The sequence below is a fragment of the Panthera uncia genome, chromosome B4 (assembly GCF_023721935.1).
Source record: "Panthera uncia isolate 11264 chromosome B4, Puncia_PCG_1.0, whole genome shotgun sequence".
Lineage (NCBI taxonomy): Eukaryota > Metazoa > Chordata > Mammalia > Carnivora > Felidae > Panthera > Panthera uncia.
The window spans coordinates 3952717-3972716 of NC_064809.1; the positions used below are offsets into that span (position 1 = coordinate 3952717).

The following is a 20000-nucleotide window of genomic DNA, read 5'->3' on the forward strand; positions in this document are numbered from 1 at the left end:
GAACTGTATGATTCTCCTGTTTTTTGTTCCTTTGGGCTCAAAATTATTTGAGGGAAATGCTCCCTTTCATCAGTAACTCCTTACTCCACCAACAATACCCCATAACTGATTCTAATATCACTTCTCATTGATCTTATCTTGTGGCTCAAAATTCATATTTATGTGGCTGTATTTAACCTGTAACTCTGGCTCTGCAGATTCTGACCTTATTTTTCATAGCATGTCTTATTTCTCAGAGTGCCCAGGTTTGGTATCCACCCTGGTTGTTGGGACAAACCTATCTTGGCGAATTTCTTTCATGGGTCTCCATGATGAGGAGACAGGAAGAAAGGATTCTGATATATTTTGATGATAAGTGGTCACTGGGGTTAACAAAAGTTGAGAAAAAGTTGACTCAATTTTTAGGCTTATAAAATTATTTATACAGGGCCAAATAATTCACTTCATTTTTTTCGTGGGGAGAGATGAAATGTAATTTAGAACTTAGATTCTTTGTAGGTGTTGATCTCGGGAGTTGGAGAGGCCTGCAATGGTGGGTTTTGGTTAGCGAGGAGACATCAAGACCCAGTAGGGAAGGAGGATACTGCAGAGGCAGGACACTCTAAACACAACAACGGAGCTCTGGAAGGGAGAATGCGAAAGGGAGCTGCCCCATCTTAGCCCACGTCCTGGGCTCTTGCTGTGCCTTCCGTTACGATGTACCAAGATGGCACCGGGGCTTTACAGACACTATACGTGATCCTAGAAGAGCAAGCTGTGAAAGAAGAAAAGGGTAAGCCAGAAATCTAAGCAGCAGCAAAGCACATCTGTCCTTGGGTATTTCCCGGGCAGCATGGCTTCCCACACAGGGAGCTCCACGAGGCCCTACGGTTTGAGCACCTGTGGTTTTTCTCACATCCTGCCTAATTCTTCTTTCTAATACCACATTCTGACTGTGGCCTTAGTCTGGTGTGTAAGCCAGGCTTTCGCCAGCTCTGAGACACATTTCCCAGGCTGTTTTGGACACTTAGAAAGATTTAAAAGAGAAATTATAAGGACTGATTTGTCCAAAGGCAAGAAATAATGTCTCAGTGTGATGAAAGGACATATTTACTTAGAAAGTTATACATTTCTTAACGAGTAAGACTTCATCACTTACCAAAATAAATGTGTCTTAGCATTAAAAAAACAAAAACAAATTATTTCATGTATTCTCAGGCATGGGAACCTGCATACTATCTTATATATGGCTGTGTTGTTATAAAGTTATGAAAATGCAGCTTTCTTAAATGGGGAAATGGGTCATTTTCTAAGTGCAGTCTTTGTAGTATCTGGTGGCTGTATGCCTTGACTTTCATATGCTACCTATACAATAATTAAAATACGTAACAACTCAGTAACACTCTTCTAGTTTACACTAATAAAGATTTTGGGCATCCCAGTTTTGCACGGATAACTGGGTTTGAACTGACCCTCTGTAGCTGTAGGGTAGATAACTATTTCGCTGGTCCTTATTGCTTCTTTTTTAAACTTTATTTATTCATTTATCTGAGAGAGAAGACAGAGACAGCGCCAGTGGGGAAGGGACAGAGAGAGAGGGAGAGCGAATCCCAAGCAGGCTCTGTACTACCAGTGCAGAGCCTGACAGGGGGCTCAAACTCACGAAACCATGAGATCATGAGGTGAGCCGAAATCAAGAGTTGGACGCTTGGGGCGCCTGGGTGGCTCCGTCGGTTAAGCGTCCGACTTCGGCTCAGGTCATGGACTCGTGGTTTGTGGGTTCGAGCCCCACGTCGGGCTCTGTGCTGACACCTCGGAGCCTGGATCCTGCTTTGGATTCTGTCTCTCCCTCTCTCTCTCTGCCCCTCCCATGCTCATGCTCTATCTCTCACTGTCTCTCAGTAATAAATAAACGTTTAAAAAAATTAAAAAAAAAAAAAAGAGTTGGACGCTTAACCAACAGGGCCTTCCAGGCGCTGCAAGTTCTTACTGCTTCGAAAGTACGTAGATAACGGCATACCTGAGGCACCCAAACATTCCCTTATTGTTAGGGCAATAAATGCACAGATTTTGTTAACCAATGTGGTCATGTAAGTGAAAGAGGAATGGAATAACATAAAACCTTTTAGAATTTCATTAGTCATTAGGGGCATGGTAGAGATAAGTAAATCATTAATGTTTTAGACATTCTAGTAGTTTTAATAGTTTTAGCTTCCAATTGGGTTAAGATGCATATATAGATGTCCAGGGCCAGCATTGTGGATATAATGACAAAAGAAAAACCCTCTTGCAAGAAACATTATGGAATTATGAGCAAAAGCATCAGAACACATTTAATTTACTAAAATACTATGAAAGGCACGCATAGAAGACAACGCTGAGGCCTTTCTCAGCCTGAGTCATGGGGAAGAAAAAAAAGTTGGTAGAATTTGAAACCATAAGCATGCACCTCGAATATGTTTTGAGCAAGTGTATTTACACTACTTACAAGGCCCAGAAACCACCAAGCTAAGACATGAACTTAAGAATTATTCCCAAGCCAGTTGCTTGCCTGGGGCTCTTGGCAAAAGCAAATAGAAATCCACTAAGGGAGATGTTCAACGATCCAGGCCACAAGGGACCTTCACTAAGAAAACAGCCTTGCAACATAACATCAGTGACAGCGTGTACAACTCAAGTCAAGACTGAAACTCAATGATCTAAAATACTAAGATGGAAATCTGAAAGACTATTTTAAAAAGAATATAATTAGGGGCGCCTGGGTGACTCAGTCGGTTAAGCGACTCGACTTCGACTCAGGTCATGATCTCAACAGTTCATGAGTCTCAGTCCTGAGTCGGGCTCTGTGCTGACAGCTCAGAGCCTGGAGTCTGCTTTGGATTCAGTGTCTGCCTCTCCCTCTACCCCTCCCCTTGCTCATACTCTGTCTCTCTCTCAAAAATAAATAAACATTAAAAAAGTAAAATAGCAACACACAATAAAAAGGATATAATTAAAATGTTTTAAGTCATAAATATGATCGAAGTCCTAAAAGAAGAATAAGACACAATGAAAAAAGAATAACAGAAACCCAGTAGCATTTAAGTTAAAAAATACAGCCTTTAAATCTTAATGGATGGATCTAAAAGCAGGTATAATACAGTTAAAGAGAGACTCGGAAGAAGACAGACAGGGAGACAGTGCAGAATGATGCCAGGAAATACTGGCAGGGGGTCGGCGAGACAGGATCATTGTCAGGTGGGTGGGGTGGGATGACACAGCTCAGCATTTGTGCCAGTGGCGTTCTGGAAAACTAGGTTAGAGAAAATGGAGGCGGGAACAAACGTCAAAGCCACAGAGAATTTCCACATGGAAAATAAAACGACAAAGAAAGACAAAGATCTTACCTAGAGAGAACAATTTTTAGTCTAAACATAGATTTCTTAACAGAAGAAATCCAAAATAATAAAGACAGCAAATAGAAAAAATAATAATTCAGAAATCCTAAAATTCTTCTAAATAATCCATTGACCAAAGAACACCACCATAGATAACATAACACCGCAAAAACAATGTAAGCAGTGTTTAAAAAAAGAAGCTCATATGATATGACTAAATTTGTATTTGGAGAAAAACAGGTTGCCATTAAATGCCTATATTAGGAAACTAGAATAACAAAGTTACTGAGTAAAATTTTCAACAACAAAAAAAATTTTAAGTTACCGCAGATAAACGTCAAAATCCGGAATGCATAACAGAGTACTAAGTATGAGAGCACAATTAATGAAATAGAAAACAGTGTATCCGTAGAAAGGGTTAAAAAGCTGAGAATTACTCTTTACAAAGTTTGAGAAAGACAAACTCTCAAAAAGTTTAAAAATAAAAATAAAGAAAAAGTGTATGTAGATAACAAGAGAAGTTAAATTAAGGCAGGTAACTCATATACTTAAAAGTGAAAAATATATTTTATATGAATAAGTTATACTTTTACATAATTTAAACTTTTACATAGAATGGACAACTTCAAAAATACATAAATTGCAGAAGGTATAAGAGAAAAAATAGAAAATTGAAATGAGCTTTCAAATCCATGTAATTAAATCAGTAGGTAAAAATGTATCCATAAATAAAAACCACTAGGACCAGATGAGCTTAAGTAATATTTTCCAAACCTTCAAGGAATGTAGTCCCAATTTTTTACAAACTCGGCAAGTAAGAGATAAAAAAGATAGAAAATCTCCCCAACTCATTAAACAAGGCTAGAATGACTTCAAACCAAGAGAGTTAGTATGTGCAAGGAAAGTTCTAGAACAATCTCACCTTCAAATATGAGTGTAAAAATTCTTAACTACAATATTAGCATACTGACTGAACCCATGTTTCAAAAAATGATGACACTACATGGTTGATTTAGATAATGTCAAACTAGATATGGGTTAATAGCAGGAATTCTATCAATTTAATTCTCCACTCTCATAAAATGACCTTAGCAAATGAGACAGCAAATCAGAGCCACAAGAGATAGCCCACATTTACCACATAACATTTATTTGTTCATAGCATAGTGGCCCCAGTGGCCAGAAATCATATAGACAACTTAGAAGCAATTATCCAAACGGCTGGAAACTTAGAATTTTTGAAATGTTATAACTCAGACTTGGCAATGGGGCGAGTGGCAATCCCTGCCTGTGACACATGACACAGTGACCATGAAAAGGGCTTCAGAATTAGAGTGTGGGAGTGGAAGAAAATCCTTGGATGCCTACAGTACTGGATCTAACATCGAACACCCTCAGTCTGGGGTGACACCCACAGTTCCCTTGGGAAAGTGACCCCACAATTCTTTAAGATGATGCAAGTTTTTCCTTAGTGGTTAAGTGTGTCTGTCTACCCTGAGTAATTATGGGATTAATAGAGACAAAGTGAATTAAACTTGTAGATCAATAATTTTGATAGAAACAGGAAAAAAATGTATTTTAAGTATTTAAATTCATCCATTAGCCTATTAAAATATATAACAAGATGACATTTTTAATTCCAATTTAAAATGATACAAGTGAAACATTTTTAATATGTTATGATTTGAAACCTTGTTAAGTTTGTAAACGGTATTGAAACAGATAAGGGAAATTAAAAATTGCTGTCTTTATTAGTTTATTAGATTTTTAATATCCACCCGTGAGCTTGGGAATGCAAATCTATCAGGCAACTGAGATGATTAAAAATGAATTTGAATATATAACATTTACATAGTTTGAAATGTTTAAAGGTATTTAATAAGGCTATAAAAATACCTTTACATTATGGTTTAAATTTTGATTTTTTTATTTCAGTAAGTTAATGGTTAAGTATTAACCTAATGTAACATCTAAATTGCCTTTACTTTGACCCAAAAACTAGCCTTGCCGACAAGCTCTCAATCCCTTTACACCTTACTGGGATTTCAACAGCCCACAAACAGCAACAGCAAACCACCTTACACATCAGCAAGCTCATTAACAAATTAAGAAGACTAAAATATGGTAATCTTTTATGATTAAAAAAAAAAATCTCTGTTTAAGTTAACACCTATACACAGTACTGGCAGGTGTTCTAAGGAGTTATAGGGATGGAAGACTGAAGAAAGTGTTTTCCTTAACTCACAGGTAGGGTATTCCAAAAGTCTGCATAGCCATACTAGTTAATGGTGAGATCTTAGAATCATTTCTATGACAAGTTGGCAACAAGACAGGTGATTAACAAGGCCGTTACTTTTTTTTTTCCAACGTTTTTTTTTTTCTTTTTTTTTTATTTTTTGGGACAGAGAGAGACAGAGCATGAACGGGGGAGGGGCAGAGAGAGAGGGAGACACAGAATCGGAAACAGGCTCCAGGCTCTGAGCCATCGGCCCAGAGCCTGACGCGGGGCTCGAACTCACGGACCGCGAGATCGTGACCTGGCTGAAGTCGGACGCTTAACCGACTGCGCCATCCAGGCGCCCCAAGGCCGTTACTTTTTAACATCATCCAGAGGTTCTAGACAATGCAATAATACCCACAAATGAAATATCAATTATAAAGACTGAAAAAGAATCGTAAAATCTGACTATTTTACTAAGCATATGATTTTCTACTTGGAAAATTAAAAATAAGCTACAGAAAAATATTAGAATAAGAGAATTGTATCCATTGTGGCAGTCAAAGTACATTAATCAATGGCATTTGCAAATGCCAGCACAAACAATTGCAAAACATGGCTCTTAAAAGGTATAGGGGCACCTGGGTGGCTCGGTCGGTTGAGTGTCCAACTTCAGCTCAGGTCGTGATCTCACAGTTCATGGGTTTGAGCCCCGCATCGGGCTCTGTGCTGACGGCTCAGAGCCTGGAGCCTGCTTCGGATCCTATGTCTCCCTCTCTCTCTGCCACTCCCCTGCTCATGCTCTCTCTCTCTCTCTCTCAAAAATAAATAAGCATTAAAAAAATTTTTTTTAATTATAATGATTTGGAAGTAAAAGCAGGAAAACATCTTTGTTACATTTGGGAAAGGAGACTTTTCTCTCAGGGAAATCTTAGGAAGCAAACAATATACAGGAAAACAAAAGACTGACAATGTTTGATTTTATTAAAATTCAAACCATACCCATGAAAAATAAAATCACCAACTGAATAAGATAAACCACACACTAAAAAAGGTTGTCTACAGTCTATATAAACAAGAAAGGATTATTATACAGGATATATTGAATTCTTACAAATATACAGAAAAAGAAACTGTAAAAAAAAAGGAAACTAGACAAAAAAGGAGAGTCAAGGGTAAGAAATGGAATTGCCAAAAAGCTTATAAAAAGTGACCGGTTTCAGTAGCCATCAGAGAAATATAAACAGGCCTAATAAAATACAATTAAACACCCCAACTAGAGGCACAGATTAATGTCTGATAAGAACAATTCGACACAAATGGAGGAACTAAGACTGTGCGCTGTTTGAGAGAGTGTAAATTGTCTGGGAGCTTGAGATGGCAATTTTGCAAACCTGGTAAGTCTTAAATGCATCTGTTCTAAACCATTCTTTAGGTTACTCGTGGGCCCTAGAGAATAGTCTCATACACTCATACACGCTCACCAGTAAATGTGTGCAGACTATTTGTGGCGGTGTTTGAACTGGAAGAAAAGTGGAAACAACGTAACTGTCACTTATAAGGTGGGTACGTAATAACACGTTTTATTCATGCGGTGGCATTTCAGACAGCAGCTCCAATGAATGAACCGAATCTATATTTGCAGAGCTGAGTCTCCCAATTATGAAGTACAGAGGAGAAAACAGAGTCACAAAAAGACATAAACAAGATAAAACATGTATGTGCATTTTACAAACACCGCTGTGTCTGTGATTTACGGATGCGTGTCTGCGTGCTCTAAGCGCAGACGCAGAGAGAGAAAAGTCAAAAATACAATTCCCGATAGCGGTTAGTCCTGGGGCAGGTGAGGAGTGAAAAGAGTCACGTCAAGTTGGAGCTGTATCTCTTCAGTTTTACGAAGACCTAAAAACACTGAAGGATGGGAAGAAAGAGACAGTGTGGGTGACAGAGTATGTGAGAGACATGGGTCAGCCGGTGACAATTTGTTCATCTTGGTGGAGGACACATAAGCGCAGCCAACAACATTTTCTGCATTTTTTTGGCATGTTTGCAATGTTTCCATAATGGTAAAAGTTACGTGAAAGGTCTATACTGAATCCTCTACAATAACAAAATAAGTACGTTAGACAAAATGTGAGGTTGTATGTGGTGTATGTGCGGAAAAAGTGCAATCGAATTTATATACTATAGTGTTAACTTCACAACATACCCTTTAAAATAAGGAGGAAGAGTTTCTAGATTACTTTGATCTAAATTTAACAGAAAATAATAATCTGGTCTGATAGTGATGGCGAAGATCTCTCGGAGTGTTACGGTAATAGTTTTAACACGTGCAATTGCTGCTGTCATTTCCACGGCATGCCTGGGAAAGCTTTTCTTTTGGAAAATGGATAAAGAAAGAAATATGGAATCCAGATGTATAGAATGTGTACATAATTTAAAACAAGAACGACAGCCCGCAAAATCATCTTTAGCAGAATGTATTTTAAATGCTACTGAATTTTATTGAATTTATCATGATGGAGGATTCACTGAAACATTCAAGGAAGGCAGCTAAATGAAGTAAGTCTACAGATGCACGCTACGTCTGTGTACACACGACAGAGGATGGGGGAAGAAGCGAGGGCAGGTGGGAGAGGACAGGGAGGGACGCGGAGGAAATGCGCTAGGGTATATTTTTAAAAGCTCTGGTAACGCATCACATAGCTGGCAGTTGGCAGGAAGTAAGGACAACCTTCAGAGGCCCCACAACAACGTGAGCACGAATTCCAAGAGGTGGGGGCACTGAGGCCAAGAGCTGCTGCAGTTAGGCGCCACCAGACCCAGGTGACCCGGAGCAAGCTCGGGCAAGGGCATGGAGGGGACGAGACAGAGCCTAGGGCGTCTGCAGTGTGAGAGGGGAGCTGTGCACCCCTCCTCCCCATGCCCCAGAGCGATGACATCTGGCACACCTGGAGAGTGAGACGTTTGCAGGTAAATGGGACGGAACCCGAAAAAGGACACTCCAGGGAAGCTTGTCCTCTAGGTCTCGGCCTCGGGTGGTAGCGAGGAGGAAAACCCATAGCCTCGAGCTGGCTAGTACGCGGGGCTGGAATTCACGTCACGTGTCGGGTGGAAAGGAAAACGCAATTCTCGCGTAAAACAGACCCCGCTTAGAGCTGTGCGTGGTACGAGCGACCACAAATGCTCTTGCGATAAAAGTACCCTGGAGCTCCACGTGAGATTCGGAGCATCAGACTGCAAGCACTGAAGATATTTTCATTTTCTGACATAATAAAAGAAGGAAGTTTACAAGTCATGAAAATGTGGATGTAAAAATATGAGCAAAGTTTAAGAGGCCACTAAATGATGGAACAGACTTGAAAAACGACCTACAGAAATTTTACAAACAAAAACAATCACTGAGATTGAAAACAGAATATAGTAGTTGACTTTGAGATCAAGTATGTGTGTAAATCTAAGCAAACTGAGTGCACTGGTAAGTGTATCTTGTTGGGGGGGAGGGGTGGTGGTGAATAAAAGAAACTCTCTGAATGTAGACCGGAAAAAGGAAAAAGGAGAAATTATAAAAAAGGAAGTGTGCAGAAACATGGATTACAGACTGAGAACACCTAAGATTTATCAAAGGGGATCTCAGACAGAGAGAAGCAGGATCATGAGGAAGAGGCCAGATTCAGAGACAGCTGCCAGAAACTTCTTTTGGGAATGCAAATCCAGTGAGCCCACTGACTTCCTATCTGTAAATCTGAGGCAAGCCCTACAGCCCCAAAGGCAGTGAGGATATTTTATGTTACGGAATAACATGAAAGACAGGTTTCCCACAGAGGAATGGCAATTAAATGAACAGAAACACCTAATGCCAGCATTCAGGGGAATTGTCTCTCCCAAATGCTGAGCAAGAAATAGCTGTCAACCTGGAGTTTCATATTCAGCAAACTCGAGAATGAGAACAAAATAAATATATTTTCTTTCAGACAAAAACTGAGAGTTTCATCACCATCCAACTTGTGTTATAAAGATACATTCAAAGAATGTACTTCACAAAAAAGCAGACTGAATCCAGATGGACAAAACGACGTCAGGAGGTATGGAGAGAAGGAAGTTAAGAATGTGTGCATGAAGCAATAAAATAATGTTTCGCCAGAATAAGACCAAACTATCTGAAGCAAAATATGTGAGCTGCAAAAGCTGAGCACAGTCGAAGCGTTCAAGACTCTTGACTTTTCTAAGAGTGTGGTACGAATAGCACTTAAATCTTGATTCCATTAAGTAAAATGGGCACGTTAAAATTTCTGGGGTAACTTTAAGCAAACAGAAATTGAACTTATAAATTTTTAAAGGGTAGAATAAAAATGGGGACAGACCAATTCCTCAACTATTGCAAACAGTGGGCTGCATGAAGAAAAGTAAAATGTAGACGCAGCAGAAATGAGATGATAGAAATAAATCTAAATATACAGTAAACACCATAAATGGGAAAGAACTGAATCATCCAGTTAAAAACAAAGATTGTCAGCCTCAATTAAAAATATCTAACCATATGCTCTTTACAAAAGACACACCTAAAATAAATTTGAAAAGTTTGCAGCTACAAAACACACCAAAAAACCCAGTGAGGAATTAATAAAAATATAAATAAGCAAACACACAAATTAGACATTTAAAATCCTCCCGGCAAAATGCTATCTCAGGAAGAAATAAAAGCATAGATAACCCTGTATCATGAAAGCAATTAACTCAGCAATTCACAATATTTCCACCAAGAAAATAACAACCTCAGAGAGTTTTGTAAAACCTACCAAACGTACAGAAAACAAAACCGTTCTTACAGAAATCTCAGAAAATATAGAAAGGGGAAACAGTCTTATTTATGAGACAAACTACAGCTATCACAACCAGAGTAATGCAGCATTAAGTACAGAAAACTGGTGTCCAATCTCACAAGTGCATCGAAAACAATGTACTCTCGTCCCAGCGAGTTTATCAGTGTAAGGAAAATAAGGTAATTTACCACATCAACAAATGACAGAGATAAGCTAAATGATCATTTTTAAAAATTTTTTTTTAATGTTTTATTTATTTTTGAGAGACAAGAGTGTGAACGGGGGAGGGGCAGAGAGAAAAGGAGACACAGAATCCGAAGCAGGCTCCAGGCTCCGAGATGTCAGCACAGAGCCCGACGTGGGGCTGGAACCCAGGAACTGGGAGATCATGACCTGGGCCAGAGTTGGATGCTTAACCGACTGAGCCACCTGGGCATCTCTAAGTGATCATTTATTAATACAGAAAAAATAGGTGATAAAATTGAACAATCACGCTAAAAATGTTAGCAAAGTGAGAACAGAATTCGGCTTCTTTAATCCAATAAACATTGTATTAAAGAAAAAAATGGTAACTATCTTCATGTCTTATGGTTTAATGCAACTATTCCCTCTACTCTCTAGCAGTCCGTACACAAGACAGGGCGGTCTGCTTTTCTCTTCACCTTTGTCCTGGACATCTTAGCCGCTACAGTATAATGAGAAAAAACATCAAACAAGGATTAAAAAAGAAGACACACACATGCCATTACTTAGGAATGACACGATGGCTTTAGCCCAAAACACAAATATATAATTAGAATTAATAAGACACATTAGCGGTGCTTTCAGATATGGAAATAAACAATGAAAGGTGTCGACAACAAACAAAACATCATAAATTGTTTAAGGATACATTTTTTTATGAAGATCTAAATATATTAGTTATCTAAATGTGAATTATTTTAAAAGATGTGTGAAATAATTGGAGAATATTATAAAATTATTTGGAATACAAAAAAAATCCTTGAGTATGTCTAATATATGGAGAGGTTTTTTTTTAAATAGTTTTTTTAAAAAATGTTTATTTATTTATTTTGAGAGAGAGCATGAGCAGAGAAGGGGCAGAGAGAGAGGGAGAGAGAATCCCAATCAGGCCCTGTACTGTCAGCACAGAGCCCAACTTGGGGCTCAGTCCCACAAACTGTGAGATCACGACCTCAGCCAAAATCAAGAATCAAACGCTCAACTGAATGAACCACCAAGGTACCCCACGTCTAATACATAGAGAGCTTTGTCATGATTTTACATAAATTGAATCCCATAAAAATTGCAATTATCTCCAAATTGTTCCATAGAGTTAATGTAATTTCACAAAAATTCTAGACATTGTTTTTGTGTTTTTCCTAGATATTGTTTCCTGAACTGTGCAATCTGTTTGTCAATATATATGAAAAACCGAAGGCCCAGAAATATCCGGATCACTTCCAAAGAAGAAGAAGTAGGTTGAGGTAAGGGTAGGGGTTCTCCCTTCACCAAGTATGAAGAATTGACAGAAAGCTATCATGATTAGAATTCCAGAATAGAAAAACACACCATGAAAAGATCAGAGAGCCCAGAAATAGATGAGGCATAAAGGGAAAGCTAGGCTGGGTGGCTATGCAGATCCCTGGGAAAAACCTGATCTATTCAATAGCATGCTAATAATTGCTTAACTAGATGTGAAAAACGTGAGATATCTACTTTACACCGTGCCAAAGTATTCAATTTTATATGTACTAAAAGACATGACCATAAAAAACAACTTTTCAACCTTTAGAAAAAAAATACAGAAAAAAAAGCCCCAGAAATATCCTAAGAGGAAACATGAAAACAAGATTGAAAGAGGAATTTCACAGGAATTTTAAGGACAATTCCATTTGTAAAACCAGTGGACATCTCACAAAGATGCTTGCTCAGCCTCATTAATCATCAGTGAAATGCAGATAGAATCCCAATGAAATATAATCTCACAACCACCAGCTTGGGAATTAAAAAAAAAAAAAATCTGACAATATCAAGTCTTGCTCACTGGTGGGAGTAAAAATTGGCACAGCTACTTTAGGAAACAATTTTGGATTTCCTGTTGAATTTAGAGATGTGCTTGGAGAAATGAGCTTCATGGTTCTGTTATATATCATAAGAATAACTTGCACATATGTGCTAAAAGGCATTCAAGCTTTGTGTCACAAAAAAAAATCGAAAACATCTAAACATCCATTGATAGGAAAAATGGACAAATAAATTGCATTATAATTCTACAATGGACCATTATGCATGAATGAACTAAGTACATGCATTGATGAGAGTGATTTATGCAATGTGGGAGTTTTGTTTTGTTTTTTTTGTTTGTTTGTTTGTTTTTTAAAAAAGCAAGTCATAGGGGCACCTGGGTGGCTCAGTTGGTTGAGCAACTGACTTTGGCTCAGGTCATGATCTCATGGTTCACGAGTTCGAGCCCCACATCAGGCTCTGCGCTGACAGCTCAGAACCTGGAGCCTGCTTCGGATTCTGTGTCTCCCTCTGTCTCTGCCCCTCCCTCACTCACGCTCTGTCTCTCTCTCAAAAATAAGTAAACATTAAAAAAATAAAAGTTACAAAAGGAAAATTACTGCATGATTTCATTTTTTTTAATTTCAAATGTGTGTAATATATTATGTGGGGATACACATGAGGTAAACCTTTAATGCAAAGCAAAATAATGATACACACAAACTTAGGACACATTTGTCACCCCTGAAGATGTTTAGCTATGTCATCAGGGCTTCAATAATCTTGGTAAAATTGTTTCTAGTGCTCAGTGGCAGGCATATGGATATCTGTCCTAACTTTCTCCTTTAAACCATACCTCCATCATGTATACTTTCCATTGTAATATATATGAAATATAATCCATATTTCAGAATTAAGAAACTGTAATAAATAAATAAGTCTGGAAACTTTTCTTTCTAAAAATGTTGCAAACCACCATTTGAGAATGTTTTCAATGTTTGAGCCTTTAAAAATAGGTATTAGGCATATTTTGAAATATGGGCTAATTGAAAGAAGTGTTTTGGTGCTACAATCCAGTGAGGAATTGAAAGGTGAATTGAAGAGTATAATATAAAGCATATTACATACTGAAAAACATACGCCAAAGAGTATAATACGTATCAATTAGATATGTCTTTTGTATCTCAAAAAGCAACGCTATTAGTAAACACAGCCTGTCTCTCCTAACTCTTGCGGTTCTACTAGGGAATCAAGTCTAGATCTTATTATTGGGGAACTTTCTGTACCTTGGAGCTGCATAGACGGAATACCTCCTACAGAGGTGACACGTAACCCTGCCATCGTACAACATCAGGCCAGAGCAAGCATGGCAGAGATCTCCTCTGCTCCCACCAGTCAGAATGAGAACTGGCCCAGACGCCTGGTGTGGTCTGGTGTTTGCTTCCACAACAATGGTCTGGGAGGCAGATACGCTTGCAGGTAATGGGGAATTAAAAATTCGGCATCATCCCCTCTGCAGGAAGGGTCGGAAACTCGTGAAGCTCTGTATCTGTTGCTGAGTCATCCTAATATCCTTTGAGGATGAGAACTTGGGTCACTTCTCAAGGACAGAGAGGACATAGGGGAACAACCTGGACCCTGAAAGTGTCACGGCGCCCCAAACGTACACAGGAGTGCACGCCCAGTTTGGGTGGGCGTGTATATTGGCAACACCTGGAAATTCATATTTGGCCTGCTACAAATATGCTCTGCTCATTCCAACATTTTGTTAGCCAGACGGGCACGAGTGTTCTTATACCTCGGGGTTCTGTGCAATCAAGACTTCTTAAAAGAGAGAGCTGCCCGGGGAAGTCTGCAGTCTTTGCCGGAAGTACTTGGGAGGCAACCCAAGGCTTCCACCAACCGCAGCCGCAGGGCTGGCCCTCCTCTGTGCAACTTTCAAAGGCACCGGAGCAGCAGGTACCATATTGGTCCACAAAGTTACAGATGACATTGGAACTGGTAATGACAATTATTATGATACAAAAAAGGGAAACCATTTCTGTGAAGCTTAATTTGTGTGTGTGTGTGTGTGTGTGTGTGTGTGTGTGTGTGTGTTTAACCCGTTCATCTACCGCAGTACATGCTTCCAAGTTTGGGTAATTATGAACAAAGCTGCTGGCAACATCCACGTGCAGGTTTTACGCAGACACAGGTTTTCAACTTCTCTGAGTAATACCAGGAGCGTGACTGCGGGATCCGATGGCAAGAGCGTGCTTATGGTTTCGTAAGAGACCGTCACGCTGTCTCCGGAAGCGGCTGCACCGCCCTGAATCCCCCCCAGCAGTGAGTGAGAGCCCCGGCTGCTCCACACCCCTCACCAGCACGACCCTTGGTGTTGTCAGTGTTCAGATTTTGAACGTTCTAATCACTGTGTGGTGGTATCTCGTTCTTGTTCCACTTCATAGTTTCCTAATGACGTACGATGCTGAGGATCTTTCCAGGAGTTTGTTTCCGACCTGTGTATCTTCTCTGGTGCAGTAACTTAACACTACTTTTTTAAACCTCTATATGATGCTAAAATGTCCATGCTCCTTTCTACCAGCAGCAATTCTTTACCATTTTACTGAAATAGATATAAACTCATCTCAAAAACACCTTGCTGGGGGTGCCTGGGTGGCTTAGTCGGTTGGGCGTCCAACTCCAACTCAGGTCATGATCTCGCGGTCCGTGAGTTCAAGCCCTGCACTGGGCTCTGTGCTGACGGCTCAGAGCCTGGAGCCTGCTTCGGATTCTGTGTCTCCCTCTCTCTGCCCCTCCCCTGCTCACACTATGTGTGTCTCTCTCTCTCTCTCTCAAAAATAAATAAACACTGGGGCGCCTGGATGGCGCAGTCGGTTAAGCGTCCGACTTCAGCCAGGTCACGATCTCGCGATCCGTGAGTTCGAGCCCCGCGTCAGGCTCTGGGCTGATGGCTCGGAGCCTGGAGCCTGTTTCTGATTCTGTGTCTCCCTCTCTCTCTGCCCCTCCCCCGTTCATGCTCTGTCTCTCTCTGTCCCAAAAATAAATAAAAAACGTTGAAAAAAAAAAAAATTAAAAAAAATAAATAAACATTAAAAAAACAAAAACAAAAAACCTTGCTGGCCTTGCACTCTTAGAAAGCATGTGCTAAAATCAGAAAATTTATTGTAATTTTTAAAACGTTTAGAACATTTCAATGTTTGATTTAGAACATTTACAGCTCACAATTAATGCACCGAGAGTTAAACATCTTCATATTGCAATCAATTTTTTGACCTTGTCATACCCATGGAAACAACTGTGAAATGCAGATTACAATTCAGCACCAAGATGACCACTCAAGAAAGTGGTTAGATGCTATATTAAAACCAAAATTTGATTCAAAGACTAAATTGTTTTTTTTAAAAAAAAATGGATACCGCCCTTCATCCAAACAGTATATTACTATATTCAAGTTCAAATTTTAGAAACAATTCAACCTAAAAATCTGAGGATGTAAACACTCCATGTGAAAAAGAAACAGAGCCAAAATTATAACAATAGTTTTAAAAACCACTGATTGGTGAGTTTTACACCAACTGCTGCATATAACACAACATCTGAGATGTCATGAAAAATCAGAAGTGGTTCTGCACACAGTTTTGAGGCAGAAACACAGTAATGCTTACACGGTCCTGTAGAAACCACCTGGCATGGGAATCTTCATCAAGGAAAGGCTGAGCTGATAGCACACAAGGCAGCTTGGGTCGCTAGACCATTCCCAACACTACAGTTCTGGTGCTGTGACATCGGAACCGGACAGAACAAAGCAGGCCTGAGGTCCTCTGCAGAGGATGATACTGTCTACTCTGATGGAGGTCGTGGTTGGAGGCCCAGAGGTTTTCAAGGGAGGGGATAAGGAACGAGAATCTCTATAGTTGTGTGCGAATATGCACGCCTGTGGTGATCCAGGTAAGCCTCTCGGAGAACGTTCTCTTGTCTCACTAACTAGTCAGTCAGTCTTCTACTCACCAGTCTCATGATTTGGCAAAAGACAGACGCCCACCCATCTGGTGTCCTGCCTAAATTGCTTGGGTTCCAAGCAATCCCGTTAGCGTTTTGGCTGAATGGTTTTCTCTGTTCATGCCAACACCTCTCTGCTCAAAGGCTGAGGGAGACAAGAGTCATTACCTGGAGATGCTTCGGTAAAGACTGTCCGTATGATAAAAATCACTTTCTGTATCTCTCTTGGCGAGTAGATAATTGAGATATCAAACCAAAATATCAAATATTTACAAAACACAAAGAGAATGGCCTAGATTGCTAATACAGATTAAACATTTCCGAACAGAAAGGTATGGCTATGCAGCAACCAATGTCATCAGTGGTATTTTCAGGATATAAATCTGACAATGGTGTATGACGGTTCCAAGGGGAGGAACAGGTACAGGTGGAGGAAATTACATCCCCCCTCCCCACCAGGGAAAAGGGCATTACAAACCCAATCTTGCTGGATGCCAGATGCCAGAACTGCTGTAAGAAACAAACCAACGTGCTTGGAACTTTTGTATGTTCCAACAGGGGAAGAGGGGAGCGAGGGTTCTGCAGGACCCCAAACTTCTACCTTGCTGACCAAGTGTGGTGGTACACCCTTCTCTGCCTTTTTCTCAGACCGGGTCTCCACCCGACAGAAATAATATGGCCCCCTGTACAGACGGCATTTGTCAATCTCTAAAGTGTGTGACGAATGCATGAAAAGAACAAGTGGCTTCTATAAATTGGCTCCACCCTTCAAACTTATCATCACAATCCTTAGGTATTTCTTTTTCTTCTGATGAAAGGTAGTGGAGAATATAAAGGCATGTATAACATAAAACAGTTTAAATTTTACCACACAGAAAACTCAGATAACCTGTAATACTCCTGCCTCTAAAGCGTGGTTCCCGACCCACCACCAACACTCTATCTGTTTCAGTCTAAATACTTCCTAACTCCAACCTGCTTCTTTTTGTTTTTTTTGTTTTATTGCCTTTGTCCTAAACTTGGCCATCTCTTTCTCTAGAATTCTGCACTCTCTCTCAGGATATACAATCTAATATGAAATCTTCATAAGAAGGCTTACAGTCTCTAACCCAAGCATTTAGGACTAATCCTTATTTCCAGAAAGCTAGACAAATTGTCCTATCCTTCTCAGATATGATGCTGTCTTATCTAGCATCTGTTTGCACTCTGACAGGCAAAAAGGCTTCTGATTCCTTCCACATAGCCCTCATCTTGTATTCCATTTGAAACTTTCTGGTTTCCTGAGTGAGGGTTCCTGTCCTAAAAACATGTTTGATATTCCAGGATCATTAGGACCACACCTCTGTATCAATCTTGTCAGTTCTCCCTTTCAGAGACAAGAGCCTTACAAATTGTCACCGGCCACAATGGGGACCAGGGGAAGGCATCCCTGATTCTCAGTTCTGCAGTTTGCCTGGACCACCGATAGGATCTTCGCACATTGTCCAGACAAAATATTCCTCATGGAACGATGCCCTCACCTTTCTACTGGCCCGGAAGGGGAGCCCATCCCTACGAGCTCAGCACCCCGTCAGGGATGAGTACACTTCCAGCTGCTGGTCTAGGATGTGCTCCTCGGGAGAACGCAGCGAAGCCCCGCCGTGTTCCGGTGCTAGCAGAAATGGGAGTACCCCAAGGGAAAACATGTTTGGGGAAGACGGCATTTGGTAGTGGGACGTCTGAGCTCGCTGTATTATGAATATTCATCCTAACAGCTATGAAAATATACTCTTAGCCAAGGGTCCCGGAGCCCTGAAAGCTTGTTACACTACAGCACCATGTGCCTGAGAGAAACTGATCTCTTTATGCTTATTTCTCTTGTTTCAGTTTTCTTGGAAGTTGTGTATGTGGAAACACATGCAATATGTTTTCCATACCTTAAAATCTTATGTTAAGTTTTATTTTGGTTACCCCGTAGACAAAATAGCTGGGTAACTGACCAAAATGTGTCAGAAAATACTACTGAATTTCATTGACCCAATAGATACCAAAATACTGGCACAAAAATACTACTGAATTTTATTGACCCAATAGATACCAAACAGTTGCATTCCTAAAAAAAATCACTTATAAAATCCAGGATGCAAAATGGTTTGGTTGCATTTTCGACTTTCAAAAACTATAGTTTGTTTTCTTTTGTCTTTATTGGTGAGAACATGATGGGAGTTGCAGGAAATAACCAGATGTACGAGGTGATTAACATCAAAATCTTCTGGAATCAAATAGAGTGGTCCTTTCTGCAATCTCTCCAATCAGCGAAAATGTAGCTTTGGCCTCATCTCTAAATCAAGTGAGTATCAAAAGGAAAGCAGGTGACTAACTAATCCTGCACTTCCCAGTGCTGGGAACAGAATCGGAGAGCCAATTCATTCAGTCACAACTACAGAGGGTGTGAAATGAAACACACTCTGAACTAGACAGGCCGGGACCCCCCGTGGCTTCAAAGGCAATTACCAGCACCTTTTGTTATGAGTCGAATCCTAGCATGAGCTAGGAAACTTCAGGATTTATCACTCAGTTACTCTCCTGCTTAGATAATGTAATTGAATCAGACAGTTTTGAAATGTGCAAGTTAATAAAAATGTGTGTTTATATCTACACCTTTGCCTAACAGAAAAATCTGAAGGAGTATGTCCTTGTAGATTAGAACCAATTTTTGTATATCCCCCTTTGTCCCCTCCTTAATATGCAGGAGGTATTTAGCAGAAGAGAAAATGTGTTGTATGTGTACAAACACAAAAGCACAAAGAGAAAAAAGCAGAGAAATCTCTAAGCTAGAAAAAAGTAAAGGTAAAAAGGAGATAAAACAATAGCGACACAGTGTTGCATGCATAATAAAAATGATATAAATAGAGCTCTTAATATAGTATGTTAGTAATTTAAATTTTTGTTTCTGGCAGGTTTTAAATGAAGATTTTTAAGTTACTTTTTATTACTTTCATGGTAGAATACAATACAGATGGTCACAGAAAAGTAGAGTTGAAAAGAAAATAAAAAATCAAAAATGATGAAAATGTGCTCTACAGCAAATTTATATTTGTATAACCTTACATATCATTTTATGAGTCATCATGTTCTAATGCAAGGCACGATACCTTTAAAATGTCATTCTTTTGAAAATTCTCTTTCATAAGTTAAGGCCAACCAAAACATGGCATCGTTTTCTTAATAAAATTTGCCTTTTTGCGGGATACACACGTTATTTTAAATATACACACAAACACATACCACCCCCCAACACACAGACTGTTTGTGATACTAAAAACTTTACAATCCCACAATATGTGTGATTACTTCAGACATTTTCTGTGAGCATTTCCTGAAAGTCATTTTTACTTTGGTTTTTGTAGCTAATCAAGCTTGCAGAGATTACAATAACCAAAGGTCAAAACTAAGGATTTCATGAGGATAAGGAATAAATCCATGTGAATGATTATGCTGTAACACACAAGATACAAATTTCCAGATTCAGTATGTTCTTATTTTGGCCTACAATTATGTTACCACCAGCTGACGAAAATGAAAAGGACACGCGGTGTCAACAAGGATGGGAAG

General features: G+C 39.6%; 1 long non-coding RNA gene across 1 annotated transcript in view; it reads right to left on the reverse strand.

Annotated features, from left to right (window-relative positions):
• The window catches only part of LOC125918581 (uncharacterized), a 147032-nt gene that overhangs the window by 112975 nt on the left and 14057 nt on the right, over positions 1-20000 (reverse strand). The gene's annotated exons all lie outside the window — the stretch shown is intronic.